This window comes from Pelodiscus sinensis, chromosome 2 (genome assembly GCF_049634645.1).
Source record: "Pelodiscus sinensis isolate JC-2024 chromosome 2, ASM4963464v1, whole genome shotgun sequence".
NCBI lineage: Eukaryota > Metazoa > Chordata > Testudines > Trionychidae > Pelodiscus > Pelodiscus sinensis.
Window position 1 is genome coordinate 245,018,221 of NC_134712.1, and position 12,949 is coordinate 245,031,169.

The 12,949-nt window shown below is 45.6% G+C and overlaps 1 long non-coding RNA gene across 1 annotated transcript; it reads right to left on the reverse strand.

Moving 5' to 3' along the window:
- Positions 1-3,341: 3,341 nt before the first annotated feature.
- LOC142826862 (uncharacterized) lies at positions 3,342-8,640 on the reverse strand. Its single transcript, XR_012901131.1, has 3 exons — positions 8,312-8,640; positions 6,598-6,738; positions 3,342-3,474 (listed from the first exon to the last, which is right to left on the reverse strand). It is a non-coding gene; the product is annotated as an uncharacterized LOC142826862 (long non-coding RNA).
- Between the last annotated feature and the right edge of the window lie 4,309 nt (positions 8,641-12,949).

Below are 12,949 nucleotides of genomic sequence, written 5' to 3' on the forward strand. Positions count from 1 at the left end.
ATGAAGGTTCCTAGAGCACCACTCCAATCTCTTGGCATCCACAATCCTGCAAAAACGAGAAGACAACAATATAGGTATAAGCCATAACCTAGACTCAGATACCCTCAATATACTCAACAATATAACAGACAAGAGCAACATCAACAGAACTGTTCCAGAGGCAGGGGTCCAATGATGACACCAACCCTCTGACAGCTCTCAGCAATCACAACCTTCTAATAAGCAAATTTGAGTCATACTTCAAGGGTTGTGAAAATCTTTCACCCATTTCAACACCTTCTACACCATCTAAACTGTTCCAGCAGCACCATCTGCCACCCTATTTTAACAACTGGAAAAGAAAAACATCTGGATGAATGGGTTCTATAAATAATCAAGCTTAGATGTACTATTCCCCTTATGTCAGCGCCCCCTTCCCAGCCTCCTACTCAGTCCCTCTTCAGGGACCACTCTCACAAGGATCTTCTCTAACAGGAGGTTACACTATGTATTAAAGCAATTGCACTTTGGAATTGGTGCCTAAGACATGGCTTATATATCACTGCTGAACACTTCCCAGTCACCTGAACACCATGGCCGACACTCTAAGCAAAACACTGCCCAGTATGTTGTGCACTTCATCATGCTAACCCGTCCACATCTCCATTGCCTCTAATCTTGGAATATTTATTGCACCTTTAAACAAGATGGTCTTGCGATGAGTTCTATCAAGGTACACCTCACTGCTATAACCACTTTTCCTCTCAAAATAGATGATGCCTCAGTATTTGCACATCTTCTCACTAAGAGGTTCATCAAAGGCCTACAAGCACTTTACCCAGATGTGACCCCTTTGGCACAATCCTTGGGATCTCCACCTAGTTTTAAACACCCGTTCATCAAAGACCTCCCCATTTGAGCCAATGGCCACCTGCTCCCTATTGCCCCTTTCTATGAAAATGGCTTTTCTTGTAGCCTTTACATTGGCCAGATGCATGGGTGAAATTGCAGCACTCATGGCAGGACCTCCCTTGCACCACTTTTTTTTAAGGACAAGGTCACCCTATGCACTCACTGTAAGTTTTACCAAAGGTACGATCGTCTTTTCACTTGACTCAGACTATACACCTACCTACTTCTTTTCCAAAACCCCAATCTGACTCATTCATATCAAACATACACACTCTCAATTTACGCAGGGCACTTTTCCTTTTATTTACAATGCACAAGACCATTCAGATCCATTCCTAGACTGTTTGTCTCCATAGTGAATCATAATAAAGACCAGGCCATCTCAGCTCAGCGACACTCTCTCTGGATTTCGGACAGTATAAGTCTTTGCACTTCCTTAGCAGGTGCTAATCCTCCTGACAGTATAAGGCCATACTCAACTAGAGCCATGTCTATCTCAGTGGCATTTCTAGGGAAGTTCCCTTTAGCAGACATTTGCACAGCCACTATGTGGTCATCAGAACATACATTCGCAGAGCACTATGCACTTTCTCAAGGACTTTTCTCTAACTTCAAATTCCCTAAGGCAGTACTATCTGCTGCTTTTCTGTTGGATCTGAAGTCCCTGCTTCCTTAGAGAGATACAGCTTTACAGCCATCTAATGTGGAGCACCCTTGGGGACATCACTTGAAGAAGAAGAGGAGGTTATTCACCTTTGCAGCAACTAACGTTCTTCAAGGTGAGTGTTGCCATGGGTGCTCCACTAGCCTCCCTTCCTCCCCTCTACTTTGGAATTCTGGCCTTCTTGAGGGCTTTACCATTCTGGGGTAGAGCAGAAATGGGGGGGAGGGGTTGAGGCTTGTACATGTGCAACACCTGCACCGTAGGTGCACGTGGCAAGATGCGTGTGCATGTGCAGCTATAGGGACACTGCTCTGAAGACTTGGGAGAATGGGCTCAGCAGCAAGGCACTGACCTGATGTGGAGCACCCATGAAGACACTCATCTCCAAGAATGTCGGTTACTGCAAAGGTGAGTAACCTCCTCTTGTGGATTATAAAAGAATGTTTCTGTTATTCATTTGAATGGGCTGCAGATAACTTAGTGGACTTTACTATCGGTTTATGTTTAAATACATTATTCGTGAATAATGGTACAGGCACGATCACAGCACTGACTACATCATGAGGCTGCTCAGTGCCAAGACATCATATGGCCCCGCAAGTGGTGTCTGTGTAGCCGACAGCCGCACCATTGACGCTGGCATGACAGTACACACAACACAGAGACCTCCTGGTTTCTTCAACTTTCAGTTCACCGTTCCTGGGCACTGACATTTCTCCAGGTACGCTGGCACTGAGACCAGAGATATTGCTGGAGAGATTTTCTAGAGACTCTGAAGAGGATGTGGATGTACTGTTCTCTCCTACCAACTCCCCCCACCACTAATTATTCTGTATATTCAGCCAGGATTCATTCTCCACACTCCAGACACCAAAACACGCCAACCTGGTACAACAACCTATGGATGCCACCACCCATGCCTTATCCACAGTGGCAGTATTGGAGCCCATGGCAGCCTTACAAGAAGCACCAACAATTTTGCAAACAACCTTGTATAGCCCAACTGTTGTCTTCACCACAATCTCCATCTCCACAAAGACTACGTGCAATACAAAGGGAGCAATCTGACCCCACACCAGATACCTCGCCTGATACTAAAAAATTGTCCTCCTCAGACGAAGCTGTGATGCCCCCTCCTCCAATTGCAGCAGGCAGTTTCTCACATTTTCAAGATCTTTTTAAACGGATATCTGCCAAACTCACTATGCCCACACAGGAAGTGTCAGAGAACCAATATGAACTGACTGACATTTTATTAACTCGTACGACTTCCAAGATTAGCTTTTCTGATTAATCTAGCCATTGTTGAACCAGCAGAGACTATCTGGCAAATGCCTGCAACAGCCACTCCAATATGCAGATGGGCTGACAAAAAAAATTATGTTCCTCCAAAAGGATCAGAATTTCTTTATACCCACCCTGCACTTATCTCTTTGGTGGTGGAAGCAGCCCATCAGAAGACCAAGCAGCAGTTTAGATCTACCCCAGACAATCGTGACAGCAAAAGGCTGGATCTCTTCTGTTGAAACGTGTACATGTCCTCCACCTTATAATTTCGAGTGGCAAATTATGCAGCATTACTCAGTAAATATGACCATAGAAATTATTCAAAATTAAATGATTTTATTTCAGATATCCCTGAGGCAAAAAAGCAACAGTTGAAAGCCATGATTACTGAGTGTCACACAAGGATGGCACTTCAAGCTGCGCTGCCAACGCAGCAGCTTGATTTACTGCAACAGCTGGAGTCATGAGGAGGGCCTCCTGGTTCAGTTCTGCAGCCTTTCCTCGAGAGATCCAATCAACCGTAGAAGACCTTCCATTCAACAGCCAGAAATTATTCACAGCCAACACTAACAAAGTGCCGCATTCCATGAAGGTTCCTAGAGCACCACTCCAATCTCTTGGCATCCACAATCCTGCAAAAACGAGAAGACAACAATATAGGTATAAGCCATAACCTAGACTCAGATACCCTCAATATACTCAACAATATAACAGACAAGAGCAACATCAACAGAACTGTTCCAGAGGCAGGGGTCCAATGATGACACCAACCCTCTGACAGCTCTCAGCAATCACAACCTTCTAATAAGCAAATTTGAGTCATACTTCAAGGGTTGTGAAAATCTTTCACCCATTTCAACACCTTCTACACCATCTAAACTGTTCCAGCAGCACCATCTGCCACCCTATTTTAACAACTGGAAAAGAAAAACATCTGGATGAATGGGTTCTATAAATAATCAAGCTTAGATGTACTATTCCCCTTATGTCAGCGCCCCCTTCCCAGCCTCCTACTCAGTCCCTCTTCAGGGACCACTCTCACAAGGATCTTCTCTAACAGGAGGTTACACTATGTATTAAAGCAATTGCACTTTGGAATTGGTGCCTAAGACATGGCTTATATATCACTGCTGAACACTTCCCAGTCACCTGAACACCATGGCCGACACTCTAAGCAAAACACTGCCCAGTATGTTGTGCACTTCATCATGCTAACCCGTCCACATCTCCATTGCCTCTAATCTTGGAATATTTATTGCACCTTTAAACAAGATGGTCTTGCGATGAGTTCTATCAAGGTACACCTCACTGCTATAACCACTTTTCCTCTCAAAATAGATGATGCCTCAGTATTTGCACATCTTCTCACTAAGAGGTTCATCAAAGGCCTACAAGCACTTTACCCAGATGTGACCCCTTTGGCACAATCCTTGGGATCTCCACCTAGTTTTAAACACCCGTTCATCAAAGACCTCCCCATTTGAGCCAATGGCCACCTGCTCCCTATTGCCCCTTTCTATGAAAATGGCTTTTCTTGTAGCCTTTACATTGGCCAGATGCATGGGTGAAATTGCAGCACTCATGGCAGGACCTCCCTTGCACCACTTTTTTTTAAGGACAAGGTCACCCTATGCACTCACTGTAAGTTTTACCAAAGGTACAATCGTCTTTTCACTTGACTCAGACTATACACCTACCTACTTCTTTTCCAAAACCCCAATCTGACTCATTCATATCAAACATACACACTCTCAATTTACGCAGGGCACTTTTCCTTTTATTTACAATGCACAAGACCATTCAGATCCATTCCTAGACTGTTTGTCTCCATAGTGAATCATAATAAAGACCAGGCCATCTCAGCTCAGCGACACTCTCTCTGGATTTCGGACAGTATAAGTCTTTGCACTTCCTTAGCAGGTGCTAATCCTCCTGACAGTATAAGGCCATACTCAACTAGAGCCATGTCTATCTCAGTGGCATTTCTAGGGAAGTTCCCTTTAGCAGACATTTGCACAGCCACTATGTGGTCATCAGAACATACATTCGCAGAGCACTATGCACTTTCTCAAGGACTTTTCTCTAACTTCAAATTCCCTAAGGCAGTACTATCTGCTGCTTTTCTGTTGGATCTGAAGTCCCTGCTTCCTTAGAGAGATACAGCTTTACAGCCATCTAATGTGGAGCACCCTTGGGGACATCACTTGAAGAAGAAGAGGAGGTTATTCACCTTTGCAGCAACTAACGTTCTTCAAGGTGAGTGTTGCCATGGGTGCTCCACTAGCCTCCCTTCCTCCCCTCTACTTTGGAATTCTGGCCTTCTTGAGGGCTTTACCATTCTGGGGTAGAGCAGAAATGGGGGGGAGGGGTTGAGGCTTGTACATGTGCAACACCTGCACCGTAGGTGCACGTGGCAAGATGCGTGTGCATGTGCAGCTATAGGGACACTGCTCTGAAGACTTGGGAGAATGGGCTCAGCAGCAAGGCACTGACCTGATGTGGAGCACCCATGAAGACACTCATCTCCAAGAATGTCGGTTACTGCAAAGGTGAGTAACCTCCTCTTGTGGATTATAAAAGAATGTTTCTGTTATTCATTTGAATGGGCTGCAGATAACTTAGTGGACTTTACTATCGGTTTATGTTTAAATACATTATTCGTGAATATGAACAATGTCCTTTGTGTTCATGATGGAACAATTAGAGCTGTTCTTGCTGTTAACAAGCTCGGTACTACATGCTCGTGTTTCTAAAAGATGGATTTTTTTTGAGCAATTACTTTTACAAAGTGGCATCATAAATCCACATTTATCATTATGCATTGCTTTTTCTCTTTAGCCATGTGTACACTAGGAAACTATTTCAAAATTACTAAATTTGACTTAAGAACTCCCGATTTAATAAATTCAAACTAGTGTGTCCTCACTACAGGGAAGCATTGAAATTTCTCCGCAGCAGGCTCGGTTAATGTGGATGCGCTACCTTGGACTTAGAGCCCCAGGAAGCACGGGGAGCTGCAGGAAGCCTCCCAGAGACCAATAAATTTGAATTAGCAGCACCAGAGTGTTTCTACTAATGTTATTTCAAAATTACTAGTTTGGAATTAGCATTACTCCTCGTGAAAGCAGGAGTACAGAGTTCAAATTCTGTGACTCATTATTTCAAAATAATGGGCTTGGTAGTGTGGATGCATCACTTACAAATTCAAACTTGGGAGGGTTATTTCAGAATAAGGTCCAAGTGTAGACCAGGGCTTTGTGCTTATTAGTCTGTGTCCCAAGGTACAACACTATAACATGTACCACTTATTATAACAATAGCCCTCTACCTTTAACAGCCATTTTGTTATCCAACAGCCGCACAACATTAAAAATATTATTTAGATATGAGAGGAAGCGATGCTTTGTTGTTAAAACACAGAAGATAGAATCAGGAATCCTTGGAGTCTTCACAGCTTTGTCTTAGACATGTTATGTCACATTGGGCAAGCCACTTAGCTATTCTTCTTTTCTATGTGTGGAGGGTAATACTTGCTTTATTTCACACTGGTACTGTAGGGTTTGATTTATTTATGAGATAGTGCTTTGAGGATCGGTGATGATAGGTGCTGTGGAACTGCCAACTGTTAGTATGTTTGGAATTCAGATGCATATGTAAAAAAAATCTTCTAACAACTCAAAATGGGTAATGGAAGGGAACATTTTGTGCAGTATCACTTTGGATGAGTGAGGATCCTGGCATTTGATGTATGTCACCTGGGATAAGAAGTCTGATTTTACCAATACTGGCTCCAACATGCGTGTGCACGTCTGCCTCTCTGTGTTTGTTTCAAATTGTCATTTTCTCCCAAGGCGACTGTTGTGTTGTCAGGTTGCTGCAGGAGGTCTTACGCAGCCCTAAGAAGAGAGAGGCACATGTAAGGCAATGAAGGCCTGCAGGTTGAGCACCACTGAATTACAGTCTTGCTGTGGTGATGGGTTTATTAGGGGTGACCTCTAAGGATTGGTGTATAAGAATTATAAAGACAAGCTCTTTCTTTTTCCAGCTCAGCCAAGTCACATGACTACTGACAGATACAATGAAAGTCAGTAAATCTCCCCTAAGAAAGTTCTTTAAAGAAATGTTGTAAGACTCTTCCTGCCCTTTTGTTTTCTCTTTTCTGGGCATACAGGCTAATCTGAGAAGGAGTCACAGATCTCAGAGAGGCACACTCCTTCCCAAAAACCCAGTGATGCAGGAACATGGGCCCTTTTCTCCAGATTAGGAAGCAGGTCAGAGTTAACACAGCGAATGCCAGCCTACCCATCTTTTTCCTGATCTAGCTGCAAGTTGACATCGTCTACTTGGATTTATTTGGTTGAGGTTGATCCTAGGCTCCCTGGACCAGCTAAATACAGGCAAAATGTTAACCTACATCTAAACTAATAGAAAGTGGGTTAGCTATCATATTAACTAACCCTGACCAAACCACAATCTTTTTATTGCTCTGGACAAACCCAATGAGACTGCATAGAAAACTGATCCCAGCCACATAAACAGCCATGAAACTTGCTGGCTAGAGGGAACTGGTTTGCTGCTGTTTGACTTGCATGACTTCTCATTCCCACATCAAAGACACTGTAGGTTGGAGCCTTATGGATCTTGGAGTATAAGGAAAGAGCCAAGCTGCACCCATGCTCCTTAAGGCTTTGTCTATACCACAAGTTTTTTCAGCAGAAAATAGGCTAATGAGGGACTCATTAGCATAAGTCACGATATCATTAGCATATTTTCTGCCCTTTCTTTTTGCACAAGGGTTTTTTGCACAAAAAGAAACAGCAGAAAATATGCTAATGTTATCGCAACTTATGCTAATGAGTTCTTAGGGTTGCCAGATGGCTGAAAGAAAAATACCAAACCCGCTCCTCCCCCCCCCCCAAAAAAAAACACCGGGAAAAATTTTTGTTGAAGGAAAAAAAAGGGGGGTGGGGGGAGGGACCAAAGTTCTTGAGCCAACCCCCCCCCCCCCCCCCCCCCGAGAACTGCTAGCGGTTACCAGGTAATCATTTTAAAAAGATGTAACCCCCTTTTTCCTCCCCGGGTTACTGAGGAGCAGGTCACACAGGTGTGCCTGGGCGCCTGATGTTTTAACCTAAAAGAGATCCTGAGCACGCCAGTGGTGATGGTGTTTAGTTGGGGAAAGCCCTATCCACCCCCTTGCTGCAGTCCCTTGCTTGTAAAGAATGTAAAATGGCGGTTCCTCCACCTGGCTGGCCTTGTACACACTCACTGGTGTGCCTTGCGAGCATCCAGGAACATACTCATTCCAGCTATAATATGGATCCAAAACAACAACTACAAATCATATACATCTAATAGAACACTTTAAAATAAACAAGCTTTACTTAACGTAAATAAACAGGGATTAACAGATTAGCAATGAATAGCATTAACAAAACACATAACAATAATGGAAGCTTATATAGCTACCATTTGTACTACCAGTGACCCCACCCCAGAGTGGGCACACCCCTGGACTCTCAGTCCCAGACACTTGCTTGCGTTGGCGCGCTGATGTTGCAGCTGTAGTGGAGATTCGGTCCTGGCTAGACAGCAGCTCTGTCCCAGGCAGCACTTTTCCAACAAGGCCCAAAACTTACTGCCTTGTGCTTTGCCTATTGGAAGCAGCCTCCTAAATCCCAGTTCCAACAGGCATCTAGTCCTGGACTGGAGCAATGTCCTTGGCAGCAGCCTGGCTGCCCCTTCGCTTCCAAACTCCAAGGCAGAGTCCCAGACTGCTAGGCCTCTTTCCTTCATGCACATGGAGAGAGCAGCCCTCTCTCCCACCAGAGTCCTTCCTTCCTGTTTTTTTCCCTAGGGCTGATGGGAATTATAGTCTGGATTGCAGCACACAGGCTCTTTCCAGGAAAAAAAACAGAGGCCCCTTTAGTAAGGGGACTACAAAGAAAAACAAACAAACCCGAGCATGCTTCATTGGGGGTGGGAGGTCGGCAATGGGGCTGGCCAGTGGAGATGGGGGAATCCAATGGAAAGCAGGAGGAAGGGTGGGCAGGAAGCAGAGCTGGCGGGGGGGTACAGCGGCGCTGGCGAGGGGAGATCAAGAAGAGGAACGGGCCGGCGGGAAGCAGAGCTGGGGGGGGTCAGTGCAGGGGGGCTGGCCGGGGAAGATCAGGAGGGGAAGTGGGGGAGAACCAGCCGGCCAGGAAGGGAAGGGTGAGCAAATTGGCCAGCAGGGAGCGGAACTGACCTGGGCACTTGCTGCCTGTCTCGTGCAGGGCTCCCGGTGACGCACGAGTGAGGAGGAGGCTTCCGGCAGCAGTCCCGGCAGCAGTCACGGCTCCGCCTCCTAGCTGGGACTTCAAGTCGTTCCCCCACCCATGCCAGGCTTCCGTCCGGTGCACAGCTGGAAAAAATCAGAAAATACTGGAAATTGCACATGTCCGGTATTTTCTGATTTTTTTTTTACTGGATAGAGAGCAAATACCGGACTGTCCGGTACAATACTAGACACCTGGCAACCCTATAAGTCCCTCTTTTGCATATTTTCTTCCTCAAAAACTCGCAGTGTCAACAAAGCCTAACAGGATGGTCTTCTAACCATAGTCTCTGAGAGAGGAGTGACTCTCCAATGAATTGATCCCTTGAGAAAATTTATTTTCTTTGCTGCCTAAAGCATTATATGATGAAAGTGGAAAAGAACAAGAGGAGATTTAATTTTCCTGAAGGGATCACTTTCAAAGAGGTAGACCTCTGGTGGAATGAATGAATTTGCTGAAAGCATCTACTTTCTATCCTGGTCTGCAGGAAGACGGGGAGCAAAGCCGTGGAGCACGCCCGCAGCGGGACAGCCCGGGCGCGCTTTGGCTGTCCCCCTGCGGGCGTGCTCCGCGGCTTTGCTCCCTGTCTCCCTGGTGTGCAGGGAGACGGGGAGCAAAGCCTTGGAGCATGCCCGCAGCGGGACAGCCCAGGTGCGCCGCGGCTGTCCCACTGCGGGCGTGCTCCGAGGCTTTGCTCCTCATCTCTCTGGTCTGCTGGTCGGGAGACGGGGAGCAAAGCCGCGGAGCACGCCCGCAGGGGGACAGCTCAAGCGCGCCCGGGCTGTCCCGCTGCAGGCGTGCTCCAAGGCTTTGCTCCCCGTCTCCCTGCAGACCAGGGAGACGGGGAGCAGCTTTTCTTGCCCCGGAGGACGGGAGCGGTGGACCGCGGCGCATCTGGGCGTCCCGCCGCTTCCGTCCTCCGGGGCGAGAAAAGCCCCGTTCGTAACTGTGGATCCGACATAAGTCGGATCCGTGTAACTCGGGGACTGCCTGTATACCATTTTAAAGATTCAAAGTACAATTAAAGGACCAAGTCATTAAAGTCTCACAATAATATGGCAAATACACAAATATACCCATAGACAATAGGCCTGGTTTTTTTGCACTTCTTGGCCTTTAGCATCATGATTTTCACCTATGTAAATTGGGCATAAAAGGCTACCAAATCCGAATGGTAGTCTTTATTGCTTTGTATTACATAAGCATCAATAAGAACACAATGCAAGGCAGTGACGAATCAGGCTGATTATTTCTATAATAAGCTTATAGCTAAACCCCTCGTATCTAAAGCATCTGTGTACTGTACCTCTCTTGGTTTTTTGATCGTAATAATTACAGCCTTTATCCACTCTTCAAGGTTTCATCACTCCTTAAATCAGGGCTTTTGGACCTGTGTAGTCCACAATGGTTTAGCTTTGTTTGAGTCATCCTATCAGAATTTAAGATGTTTTTCCAGAGACATGTTCTATTTTGTCCAGCAAAAGTTCCAAAACTTCTACCTCAGGCAGCAAATGTGTTGTTCCGTTGTATTTCACCATTGGATTTTCCTGAAAATGGGCTGCTGCCTCTACTGCTTTCTTGGAACGAAGAGTCCTCTTTTTGTTTGACGTTTCATTGGGTGAGCCTGCCTCTTAAGATCCATTCTTGATGCTACCTTTACTTGACAGGCCTTTCTGCTGTTTTATAGTATCTTAAACAAGTCTCTGACAAATATGAGACTCTTGCAAATGTTCTTTGTTATAAACTGGCTATTTCTTGACCATTGTGTATGCTAGTTCATTTTGTTCACTACCTGTGAAGCATGTTGCCAAGATGCTAGGACAGAATTAGGCATCGTTATTTCTTGATTCTGTTTAGTTTTCTGCAATTTTATTTGACCTTGAATTAAGTTCCTTAACCACTCTGTGTCTGTGTTACTCATTAGTACAATGGAGATAATGCCAATTGCTTGCCAGTTATGAAGCCTGTTTAATGTTTTAAATGCTACTTTTAGATCCTTGGTTGACTAGTATGATTGAAGTACATCATCTTTATTAGCAACTATTTCTTGACGGAGTATGTTAAAGCTTTATCATAGGTGCTGCTGGCTGCAAATGCTCCTTTTCTCTGTCTTGTTTTTTGGGGAAAGTGGAAAATTCTAACTATATTCACTTTAACTTTGGGTAAAATGTTATAACTGGCTTAACCCCCTTATTCCTGGGTACAGCTTTATTACAGGCTTCTGGGCCATAAGAGGTGTGAATTACAAAATCCTCCTGAAAACTGCAGGAGAGGTATGATCTGGGGAACTTGGATACAGCTTGAGAATCAGAGCTTGAAGGGACCACTAGATCATATCTGACCTCCTATATACCAAAGGCCACTGGCACTGACCACCACCAGCATGCTACACCAACAGACAGACCAAAGTATAACAGCCCACAGGAGACCAGTGCCCTGGGCAAGAGAATAACAAAGACCTACGTGCCCCGTGCTTGAGACTGCTGCAATGGCAGGGAAATCCTGATGTGAGATACACCCAGATAATCCTGGCAAGTGACCGGCACCCACATAAAGATGTAAACACACCTTCCCTGTCATTGCTAGTCTGACGTGGAGGGAAATTCCTTCATGACTCCAAATATGGCACTCAGACCTAATCAGGTTAGCTTGTCCTAGAAGTCAGAACATCACTTTGGTGGGAAAGAAAAGTCTGGTGGATCTCATGTTGGCCCAGGACACAGGAACTATGGACTTACTTCCCAGGTTTGCAGTAGACTCTCTGAGTGACCTTGGACAAGTTAGTTGATCGCTATGTGCTTTGCTTGCCCATGTGAAGTGGAGATGATACTTCTCTGTCTCCTCTGTTTAGATTGTAAGCTGCTCAGGGCAGGGTCTGTTTTCCTATGTTTGAACAGCACCTAGTGCCACAGGGCTCTGCTCTTGGTTATGGCCTCTAGGCATGTCTGTAATGTTGATTGGTGAATACCAATACCCTGGCAAGCAAAAGCTGACAGACCCAGGTCAGTAGGTGGGATTGAACGTGCGACTTCAGGGGTTAATGCCATGTGCCTCACAGGGATGGGGAACCTAAGGACTGGGGACTGGATGCGGCCTGCAGCTTGCCTGGATATGGCCCCTGAGGCTCGGGGCTCCTCCCTAACCTTAGGGAGCCCGTGCTGGCACTCCAGGCCCCCTGCTGTTCCCCTGTGGGACTGGAGCACACAATTTACTAGCCTGGTCCCCTGTAGCTCTGGTATGCGAGGGGAATGTGGGGAGTGTCTCTCCTCAGTCGAGGACGACGTCAGTGAGGATTTGGTTTTTTTTTTCTTCTCACTTGTTTGCGGCCCTCAACTGATTTTTCTGTGGGTCAGCGGCTTCCTACTCAAAAAAGTTTCCCCGCCCCTGTGAGTCTACTGCATGAACTAAAAGCCAACTAGCTCTCAGCTAAGGCTGTAGAGCAGACTTCACTCTCCTTTGTCAATGGTCTCAGTGCCTCTGGGTTACAACTGGTTTATTTTTCATCAGACAAGTTTTATTCATGTTTCAGGGCGAGGAGGGCCTTGAGATGAAAGAAGCCACCTGTGAGGTACTTGGGTTTTTTTTTCTGTAGCTAACTGTATAGAAGCTCCTTAAGACTCCATTTAATTCCTATCTCATAAAAAGGCAAGATATTGCCTTCCCCCACTAATTCTGTATAATCATAAAGCCTGGTTGGTCCAATAATCCTTTATTTTTCCTCCTGACTAGATGTGATTTGTCCTACCTGCTTCAGGCTCACCTGGCATGTCACAGACTCCCACCAGAAAAT